Here is an 11,306-nt window from a genome sequence, read left to right as displayed (position 1 = left end):
ATGGGAAAATATTGGACCATTCAGGAGAAAGCGTCAAACTTTAAGCCAATCTTTCTGGAGCTTCTTTGGCGAGTGAGTCGGTGAGAGTCGCTCCGAAGTAGGATCTGTAGCAGGAGCTGAAGGCAGATCCCATCTGGCAAGGGCTTTTTTGGCGTCACTCACAGTAGACAGTATGGTGGGTGTCCCATTACGCTGAATGATGAGCTTGACTGGGTAACCCCAGCGGTAGGGGATGTCATTTTGCCGTAAGATTTTCGTGATCTCTGCGAAGGCCTTGCGTTTGAGCAGAGTAGCAGGAGCCAAGTCCATATACACTTCAAGGTGCTGGTACTGCTTCGGCCAATTTTCCTTTTTACGAGCAAGAGAGAGCAGTTTGTCTTTCGTTTGGTAAAACACGAATCTGGCAAGGACATCCCTGGGGACATTATCAGGGGCTGTTCTGGGTTTTGGAACCCTATGGATACGATCAATAGCCATTTCCAGTGCATGAAGATCTGGCAGTATCACTCGAAGTAACTCAGTGATATGGGTTTCCAAATCTCTGGGGAGTACAGTTTCCGGTATGCCCCTGAAGCGCAGATTATTCCTGCGGGACCTATCTTCCAGGTCTGTCACTTTATCCGACATGCGGTCAAGGTCAGAGCGTGTTTTATTGTGGGAGTCTGCTAAATCATTATGGGCATCGGCAAACTCACCCATTTTCTCTTCCATGTGCGCAGTGCGATCACCCAAGTCTCTGATCTCTTTCCTGAGGTCATCAGACAGTTGCTTAATATCGCTCTGTAGAGTGTGCTTCATGTCCAGGAGCATTTCCTTTATCTGGGCGGCCGTGGCAGGGCGTGCTCTGGAGATTTATTAGACATAGCAGTCGGCGATATAGGCTTTTTGCTGCGCAGCGGTTCCAAGATGGCGCCAGACCCTGCGGCCGCGTGTGGAGACTTGACTGCGGCTGGAGTAAAGAAAGCGGTAACTGCCTTCTGCTGCTGTTTTTGCACCTGTCTGGTCCCCCTCATTGACACAGAGCGAATCAATCGTAGTATATAGCTGTTGGGGGAATCAGAAAGCTATTCTTCCCTCAAAACATCCTCCTCAAGGACGGAGCGCTAACAGTACGCGTCCATCTGGTTCAGCAGGCAAACCAATTTTGGTGCATTTTCCATTATAGAATTACTAAAATATGTTTATTTTAACGTATCTTTTATTTTTATTAGGGTACATTAGTAGGACTATTTCAACCTATATAACATACTTTTTCATTTAAGGAATCCTTCTGTCTATAATAATGTCGCATGAAAATAAAAGGGTTCTTGGTACACATAGGCCACTTGTTTGCTAATAAAAAAAAAAACTCACATTATAATGGGAATTACTTATATATTCCCATTAACCTCCCATTATATCTAATAAAATAATGGGAATTACTTATATACAGTGATCAAGACTGCCATGATATTGACTGCCATGATATTCACACCAGGATATTGTGATCTGTCGAGGGTCCAAGGAATCAAATCAGGGACTTTAGCATGAGATCCTGCATCAAAGGCTAACTTCTCCTATTTGTAGTCGATGCAAACAGCCATTTAACTTAAGTGTTGGAAGTGTCTTCCCCATAACCCAATATACTGTGAATGGCACTTAGTGTTGCCCAAAGTGCTGTATTTTCAGAGATAAAAAAGCAAAAGAAGTAAAAAACATATGTTCACTAGTGATGGGCGAATTTATTCGCCAGGCGCGAATTCGCGGCGAATTTGCGCGATTCGCCGCCAGCGAATAAATTCGCAAAACGCCTGCGAAAATTCGCGTCAAAAATTCGCCGGCGTCAAAAAATTTTTTTTCGAAAAAACGGACGCCGGCGCCAATTTCGCTAATTTTTCACCGTTTCGTGAAATTCGCGAATTTTTCGGCGAAGCGAAACGGCGCAAATTCGCCCATCACTAATGTTCACAGATCGGTAGAATTGTGGTAGCTGCTTTGTGCTGTTGAAATGTACAACAACCTAACTTTCTAAAGAAATTGGTAGCATCTGTATTTTCAGATCACATTTTTTCCCTTGCCTGAATTTGTTTTATTATTAGGGTATTTCAAACTCTTGTTTTTGAGAATTATTGAATACAATCTCAAAACTTAAAATGTAAAATGTGCCAGCTCATACCTAGCAAGCTTCTATTGAAGGCAATGTATGGTGTATTTTTACTATGAGTTATTGAGGATAGAAAGAACAGAATACATTGTTTTTTTTAGAACATATTTCTGTTGAGGCGGAAAGGGGTACGGCATCAGGGGCAGCACATTAACCAAATTGACAGTAAGTAGCTGAAGGTATAGGGCAGGGTTCATTTTATTTCTGCACAATATAATAACATGCAGAATTTCATTGTATCCATAGTGCCCCTGACAACCACAATGTAAAATGTAACTTACTATAAACTATACTGTGTGGGATGCTGCTATGATTATCTCACCTAGACTCCTACATGAACAACTCACAGAACAAAATGGGGAAACAGAAATCTTTTGTTGCAGCCCTTGATCCCCACTTCGACATGACTATTTCCATTAGCAACATTTCTTCCATAAGGTGTCACTGACTGCACCTTTAGATCTGATGTCAAAGAAAAATTGCAAAATATTCCTAAGAAAGCGGTAAAGAATTTTCAGTTTAGCAAAGATATAGGCACAATTGGGTGTTAGTGTGTGCAAATTCAGAATTTTTTTAAAAAAAGGGATATTTTTAGGTTTTTTTTTTTTTAGCTCTTACCTCACCCTGATAGGAAGTGCTATGGGGCTCTTTGAAAAGCATCAAGTACCTAACACAGTTTGCCCTCAAATACAACAACAGCATGGCAATGGCTCATCTGTCAAGGAACAAGTACACCAGCTGCAAATAAAGTACCGGTATTTAAAATGTTTTTAAACTAAATTCTTACTTAAGTATAATAGAAAAAAATATAAAAAGTATAGAAAATAAAAAGTAGGATGACAAACGATGTGGAGCCAACCATCTCAGTGCTTTGTGCCTGATTCTGTTCTGTGAGAAGCAGCCAGCACTTCAGGATGGAACTGCTTTGAGACAGTTATTGTTTCTACCTTTCTCACTGTATTTGACCATGACCAAGGCCACCCCTACCTAGTGGTAGACATAAGAATAGCACCAAAGCAGGAAAAATCAGGGTTTTTTCACTTTAAGACATTCAAACAGATCCTTCAACAGAGGTGTCAGTTAGTTGGGTAGCTGTCCATTATCCTGTTGATAGCCTGCTGATGGGCTGCTGGGGGGGGGGGAGCTGGGTGATATCACTCCAGCAGAGTGACTGAGGCTATCAGAGAACAAGTCACATGTTTTGGGGGCACCTGGGAAATGGACATCATTTTTAGTCCCATGGCAAATTTCAAAATTAAATATTAAAAAAAAATCTGTTTGCTCTTTTAAAAAATGGATTTCAGTGTGGAATTCTGTCATAGCAGAACTATTAACTGATACATTTTGAAAAAAAACATGTTTTTCTGCGGCAGTATGACTTTAAATTGCTATGAGTCATGTTGTGCACAACTTGTGTTAGCTGACGATACTTGGGCACTAACAAATCATCATTTTGTCAGATTGGGCAAAGTGTCAGCCGTCATTTCTGCCATCCAAATTATTTGTACTGCAATTGAACGGCTGATATTCTGAGACCCGACAAGGAACGAACTGAAGAGATTATGTGTAGTAAAGTGGCCTGACGGAGTTTACAGTTCATTGCAAATGTGAGCTTTTTCTAGGATTGGTTACTTGTGGTTCCCACAGTAACACATAGGGCTTATTGCAATAAATGAATGTGATTCAATCAATCACGCATACAATAGTTAATACTGGTTGATGATGTTTAACAGCACCCAAACAGAATCATTTCATTTTTTGAAGAGATAACGTGATGACTAATATATTGTCAGCAAACAGCGAATGATTACGTTAAATGATCGCTTTATTAAGTACTCACATTTATTGACTCAGTAGCAATAAAGAAAATAGTCCTTCCATTTCGCTTTACATGGGAAGAAATAAACAGAAAATTAGATTTCTGGATAATACTCTGTTGATGTGAGTAGAGTTGTGATGTGCTATTCCTTTGTAGAAACTAGGATTTTAGTCATAGAGTTCTACTACCTAGGTAAATAGAGAACTGTACTTACATAAGATGTATACCCACTAGCAATCGAATTTGATCTGGGAGTGACAGATTCAATTTTTTTGTCCACCCTTGTTTTTTTTAGTATATGTGCGATTGCCTAGTATCTTCAATTTTGACCTTGGCACAACATAGAATTAACACCTGGCCAGTATTTCACCAGCCTAACCAGAAAAATACCATCTACAGCTGGTAATAAAAAATTACCTTTACCTATGACAATACAAAACGCACGAATGGTCTGGGACAAGCTCCTAAGGCACATATCTATATCTAACAGAACAGGACCAATGCCACCTCTGATGCAGCCTTTCCCCCTGGTCTACTAAGTAGGGGCTTTCTAGGCAAGCAGCACATGGAGAACTATCCCTTCATACAGACGAGAAATTCAACAGGAGTGGCCCCTTTGGAAAATATTATGGATACTCATACACATAGCTTCTCACAGAGATTTATGCATCATCAACTAACCCACTGGTTCCAAACAAATCCGGAGAAAAATAAGCTGTTGTCAGAAACCCCCACTTTTGATGAGCTATGTTTAGCCAAAACTAAACCCACTAACACTCTATCTCAAATCTATACCATAATTCTGGATCTTAAAGGCTTCCAAGAACTCAAATTCAAAGCACAATGGGAAAGGGATGTTAATATCGCATTCAACACAAAGGACTGGGAACTGTCTTTTGCACTTACACATATTATGGCAATGGCCTGCAAAGCACAAGAGAGCAACTTCAAGATAATTACCAGATGGTATAAAGGCCCAGCCACTCTGCACACCATTTACCCTGTTGTATTGGACAAGCGTTAGCATTGCAACAACCAGAAAGGAGATATGATGGGACTGTCAGCAAATACAACCCTTTTAGGCTACAGTCTTTCAATTAATTTCCAAGGTTACGGGAATAGACATTCACCCAGATCTGTCCTTAGCATTAATATCTATACCCTCCCCAAATGCACTGCTGAAAATAGCACCCAGGGGTTTTATAGATTTTGAAACAGCAGCTGTCGGCTCTGTAATACCCAGACACTGGAAAAACACCAGATCACCCACAGCCGGAGAATGGGTAGCAGAATTGAATTACATACAGCAAATGGAAGAACTACTCTCATACACAAATATATCTCCCAGTCGATATATAAAAGTATGGACAACCTGGGTACTCTTCAAAGCAACTTCAGACTACAACCAAATTTTAGCCACTTAATTCCTCAAGAGGAAGCCAACCAGCTGATGATACAAATTTGAGGGAAATACTAAAATCCTATAATTTCCCTAAGTTACAAAACTACGTGAAGATCGCTAGGCAAATAAAAACTAAAAGGTTGTGATTCTCTGATCCGCCCCACCCTTCCTTTCTCCCCGGGATAGCCCCTAAATAAAAAGAAAAACTGTGCAATCAGTTAATATCTTTATTGTTCATGGACAAGTTATTGTACAATTGATGATTGTGATAAACATTCTATTGCTTAGTGATAAATATCAATTCCTAGTTGTTTTCATTTTTCTTCTTTCTGTACAATGTTTTTGTTTTATCTAAAAAAAAGAAAAGAAAACCAAATAAAGAATATGTAAAAAAAGTTACCTGCATTGTTCTTACTGGTGAATTTACATTCTCACCCAGTTACATTCCAGCCCCAGCCCACCCATGTCTGACGAAGGGGCATGGCCCAGAAACGTTACACTTTTTAATAAACATGTAGGCGATATCCCCCCCTTGCATTTAGTCCTTGTGTGCCAGTATTTTTCACCTTTGCCACCCAGTTACGTCCCTGATGTGCCTCATTCTTGGCTCTCATCACAGCCAGCTTCTCCTGATTTGCTCAGCCCTGCCCCATGACAGTCTCTTCCCTTTTATGCCAACAACCTACCCTCATTACAGGGGAAACATAGCAACTGCTTGTATGTTCTATATTTATTTCTTTTCACAGCAGAATGAAAACATATTGGAAGATGACTAGGCTCTCATACCATTAGCTCCTCCTACTCTCTCTCGAAGAAAAAGGATTGTTTTTTTCTAATCTGGTTTATCCACCTCCCAGAGCGTTGTCCCATCTTGTCCATAATGTTAATCTCCTGCAGTGAGAATCAGGTTGCGGGTCTGATGAAACGGCAAACGGAATCAAGTCAGCTTGTGGGTCAGTGGGTGTCAGGATTAGGTAGGGGGTGCTGTAGAGACTGAAGGGAAAGGGCAAGTCCTTGAGGCAGGAGCTGTATGTGCCTAGGGAACACTAGAAGGGAAAGCAGGAACAGGTTGATGAGGGCGAAGAGTCAGTCTGGATCAGGTGCCGAACAGGACGGAGAGGGCGAAGATCAGGAGTGGACTAGGCAGGAAGAAGAGGGCGACGACTCAACAGGAACAGACTGGACGGGACAGGAGTGGAACCGGAACAGACTGGATGGGACTGGTGCGGGCGTAGATCAGATCAAACTGGGGATAGAGTGCAGAGGGAGACTGGAAGCAGGATAGCAAGAGAGGACTGGAAGCAGGATAGCAAGAGAGGACTGGAAGCAGGATAGCAAGAGAGGACTGGAAGCCAGATAGCAAGAGAGGACTGGAAGCCAGATAGCAAGAGGGAGACTGGAGCCAGATATAGCAAGAGAGGGAGACTGGAGCCAGATATAGCAAGAGAGGGAGACTGGAGCAGGATAGCAAGAGAGGACTGGAGCAGGATAGCAAGAGAGGACTGGAGCAAGATATAGCAAGAGAGGAGTACAATGTAGGGTCGGAACAAGGTCAAGGCTGGGAAGGTACAAGATAAGATAAAGCAAGACAAGGACAGGCAGACAAGGCAAGGCAAGGCAAAATAACAAGGGAAAAGGGGCAAGAGCTAGAACTACCTAGTTAGGGGCGCTGCCGCAGTACTAGGAACACCATACAATGCTCTGGCAAGGAGTGGTCTAAGAGCTACCCTTAAATAGGGAAGAGTCAGCCCTGATTGGCTGATTAAACTAGGTAGCAGCTGGGTTGAGGCTGTAGATGCCAAACAGGCTGCAGCTGAGCTGGGGCTGGAGAGGCCAATCAGGCAGAAGCTGGGCTGGGACTGCAGAGGCCAGGTTATACCTAGCAAGCAACCCTACAGGCTGCTCACCTGGCCAAATGGTTAAGGCATCGAGCCAGAAACCCAAAGGTCCCCGGCTTGAATCCCAGCAATACCTGACAGTATCCCCCCCCTCACAAGGCGACTCCCAGGCGCCACAGTGACCAACATTTTCATGCGCCTGGGGAACTGGCAATTCTATGGGCAGAACTACCCACACGGGTGCCCAACTAGGAGGTAATGCTATAGTATTAGCCACCCTGGAACTTAGCAGAGCCACCCTGGCGGGTGCCCTGGAACTCGGTAGAGCCACCCTGGCGGGTGCTCTGATACTCGGTAGAGCCACCTTGGCGGGTGCTCTGATACTCGGTAGAGCCACCCTGGCGGGTGCTCTGATACTCGGCAGAGCCACCCTGGCGGGTGCTCTGATGCTTGGTTGAGCCACCCTGGCGGGTGCTCTGGGACTCTGAAGAGCCACCCTGGCGGGTGCTCCGATACTCGGTAGAGCCACCCTGGCGGGTGCTCTGGGACCTGGAAGAGCCACCCTGGCGGGTGCTCTGATGCTCGGTAGAGCCACCCTCGCGGGTGCTCTGATGCTCGGTAGAGCCACCCTCGCGGGTGCTCTGATGCTCGGTAGAGCCACCCTCGCGGGTGCTCTGTGCTCGGTAGAGCCACCCTCGCGGGTGCTCTGATACTTGGTAGGGCCACCCTGGCGGGTGCTCTGATACTCTGTTGAGCCACCCTGGCGGGTGCTCTGGGACTCAGAAGAGCCACCCTGGCGGGTGCCCAGGTGTTAGGCAGAGCCACCCATGCGGGTGCCCTGGGACTTGGCAACAGTATAGGCAACTCCACCCTCGCGGGTGCCCTCCACATGAGTGCCTGGGTTTTGAACGTTATTTTATGAGTTGGTACAGTCTCTGTGTTAAGACACGGCAGAAGCCCCCCTTCCGGGGGCACAGGATCAGGCAGAAGCCCCCCTTCCGGGGGCACAGGATCAGGCAGAAGCCCCCCTTCCGGGGGCACAGGATCAGGCAGAAGCCCCCCTTCCGGGGGCACAGGATCAGGCAGAAGCCCCCCTTCCGGGGGCACAGGATCAGGCAGAAGCCCCCCTTCCGGGGGCACAGGATCAGGCAGAAGCCCCCCTTCCGGGGGCACAGGATCAGGCAGAAGCCCCCCTTCCGGGGGCACAGGATCAGGCAGAAGCCCCCCTTCCGGGGGCACAGGATCAGGCAGAAGCCCCCCTTCCGGGGGCACAGGATCAGGCAGAAGCCCCCCTTCCGGGGGCACAGGATCAGGCAGAAGCCCCCCTTCCGGGGGCACAGGATCAGGCAGAAGCCCCACTTCCGGGGGCACAGGATCAGGCAGAAGCCCCACTTCCGGGGGCACAGGATCAGGCAGAAGCCCCACTTCTGGGAGCACAGGACAAGGCATGGGTACAGGAGGCAGCTGCTGGGGAGCCAGCACAAGTGCAGGAGGCAGCCAGTGGGGAGCCAGTCGCCGGGGAAACCTAGCTGAAGCCATAGGCAGCGGAGGCTGCTGGGGAACTGGCTCTGGAGCTGAAGGCAATGGCGGTTGCAGGGAAGGCCCCACTGGAACTGTAGGCAGCCGATGCTGCTGGGTAGGCCCCTCTGGAGCTGTGGCCAGCCGATGCTGCTGGGTAGGCCCCTCTGGAGCTGTGGCCAGCCGATGCTGCTGGGTAGGCCCCTCTGGAGCTGTGGCCAGCCGATGCTGCTGGATAGGCCCCTCTGGTGCTGTGGCCAGCCGATGCTGCTGGGTAGGCCCCTCTGGTGCTGTGGCCAGCCGATGCTGCTGGGTAGGCCCCTCTGGAGCTGTGGGCAGCCGAGGCTGCTGGGAAACCCCCTCTGGAGCTGTAGGCAGCTTAGGCTGCAGGGGAAGCAGTTGCTGAGGGGTAGCAGGCCCAGGAACTGGAGCAGACTGTGAAGGGATGGCCGGCCCAGGAACTGGAGCAGACTGCGGAGGGATGGCCGGCCCAGGAACTGGAGCAGACTGTGGAGGGATGGCCGGCCCAGGAACTGGAGCAGACTGCGGAGGGATAGCCGGCCTGGGAACTGAGGCAAATTTATCCAGGAATGCCAACAGAAACTGAGCAGTATCGTAGATTATAGGGGATTTACTGCACAGTAACTTCTCGGCCCAGGAACGAGCTTCACCTTCTAGCAGGAAGAAAATGATTTCCGAAACTTGCTCGACTGGAGAAGCACTTAGAAAGTGTTTTTTCTCAGAAAGGAGCAGGACTTCCTCTAGAAAGATAGGAATTTTACTTGGGGAGCCATCACAGTATCTGCGGGTCAAAATAGAGTATTCAGTCTTTTTGGGAATCAGGTCAGAAGGCACAGGAACAGCCCTTGCAGACTCTTGTGGCCAGAGCATTCTGTCAAGGATTAGGTAGGGGGCGCTGTAGAGACTGAAGGGAAAGGGCGAGTCCTTGAGGCAGGAGCTGTATGTGCCTAGGGAACACTAGAAGGGAAAGCAGGAACAGGTTGATGAGGGCGAAGAGTCAGTCTGGATCAGGTGCCGAACAGGACGGAGAGGGCGAAGATCAGGAGTGGACTAGGCAGGAAGAAGAGGGCGACGACTCAACAGGAACAGACTGGACGGGACAGGAGTGGAACCGGAACAGACTGGATGGGACAAGACGGTGCGGGCGTAGATCAGATCAAACTGGGGATAGAGTGCAGAGGGAGACTGGAAGCAGGATAGCAAGAGAGGACTGGAAGCAGGATAGCAAGAGAGGACTGGAAGCAGGATAGCAAGAGAGGACTGGAAGCAGGATAGCAAGAGAGGACTGGAAGCAGGATAGCAAGAGAGGACTGGAAGCAGGATAGCAAGAGAGGACTGGAAGCAGGATAGCAAGAGAGGACTGGAAGCAGGATAGCAAGAGAGGACTGGAATAGAGATGGCGCGAACTGTTCGCCGGCGAACTTGTTCGCGCGAACATCGGGTGTTCGCGCTCGCCGGAAGTTCGCGAACGTCGCGCGACGTTCGCCATTTTGGGTTCGCCATTGTTGGCACTTTTTTTTGCCCTCTCACCCCAGACCAGCAGGTACATGGCAGCCAATCAGGAAGCTCTCCCCTGGACCACTCCCCTTCCCTATAAAAACCGAAGCCCTGCAGCGTTTTTTCACTCTGCCTGTGTGTGCTGAAGAGATAGTGTAGGGAGAGAGCTGCTGCCTGTTAGTGATTTCAGGGACAGTTGAAAGTTTGCTGGCTAGTAATCGTTTTGATACTGCTCTGTTATTGGAGGGACAGAAGTCTGCAGGGGTTTGAGGGACATTTAAGCTTAGGTAGCTTTGCTGGCTAGTAATCTACCTTCTACTGCAGTGCTCTGTATGTAGCTGCAGTGGGCAGCTGTCCTGCTTCTGATCTCATCTGCTGACTGCTGCAATAACAGTAGTCCTTGTAAGGACTGCTTTTATTTATTTTTTTGTTGTTTTACTACTACTACTACTACTACTATAAGAGCCCAGTGCTATTAGTCTAGCAGTGTTGGGGAGTGGGACTGGTGTGCTAATCTGCTGCTCCTAGTAGTTCAGCAGCACCAACTTTAATTTTTTTTTTTAATATTCATTTTTTTTTATTTTACTTTTTTTTATTTTACTACCGCTGCATTATTTGCCCTGTAGGCATTTTTTGCCCAGTGTGTTATTCAACCAACTGCCATCTAGCTGTGTGACCTTGTTCACATTCTGTCTAAATATCCATAATATTACCGTCTCCAGAAAAAACACCGGAGTGACTTTTTTCAAGCAGCCATAATATATTTTACGTAATCCGTATCCATCGCTGTAGTAGTGTATAAGTTGACCTTTTAGGCATTATTTGCCCTGTAGGCATTTTTTGCCCAGTGTGTTATTCAACCAACTGCCATCTAGCTGTGTGACCTTGTTCACATTCTGTCTAAATATCCATAATATTACCGTCTCCAGAAAAAACACCGGAGTGACTTTTTTCAAGCAGCCATAATATATTTTACGTAATCCGTATCCATCGCTGTAGTAGTGTATAAGTTGACCTTTTAGGCATTATTTGCCCTGTAGGCATTTTTTGCCCAGTGTGTTATTCAAC

At 46.9% G+C, this 11,306-nt stretch overlaps 1 long non-coding RNA gene across 1 annotated transcript; it reads right to left on the bottom strand.

Moving 5' to 3' along the window:
• Window positions 1–5,583: 5,583 nt before the first annotated feature.
• On the bottom strand, window positions 5,584–7,062 carry LOC121397926. The gene is made up of 3 exons (XR_005964047.1): window positions 7,021–7,062; window positions 6,151–6,280; window positions 5,584–5,715 (listed from the first exon to the last, which is right to left on the bottom strand). It is a non-coding gene; the product is annotated as an uncharacterized LOC121397926 (long non-coding RNA).
• Window positions 7,063–11,306: the final 4,244 nt, after the last annotated feature.

The sequence above is a fragment of the Xenopus laevis genome, chromosome 9_10L, assembly GCF_017654675.1.
Source record: "Xenopus laevis strain J_2021 chromosome 9_10L, Xenopus_laevis_v10.1, whole genome shotgun sequence".
In the NCBI taxonomy this organism is placed as follows: domain Eukaryota; kingdom Metazoa; phylum Chordata; class Amphibia; order Anura; family Pipidae; genus Xenopus; species Xenopus laevis.
The sequence above is the reverse complement of the archived record's forward strand: the minus strand, read 5'-3'. Positions and strand labels throughout refer to the sequence as shown.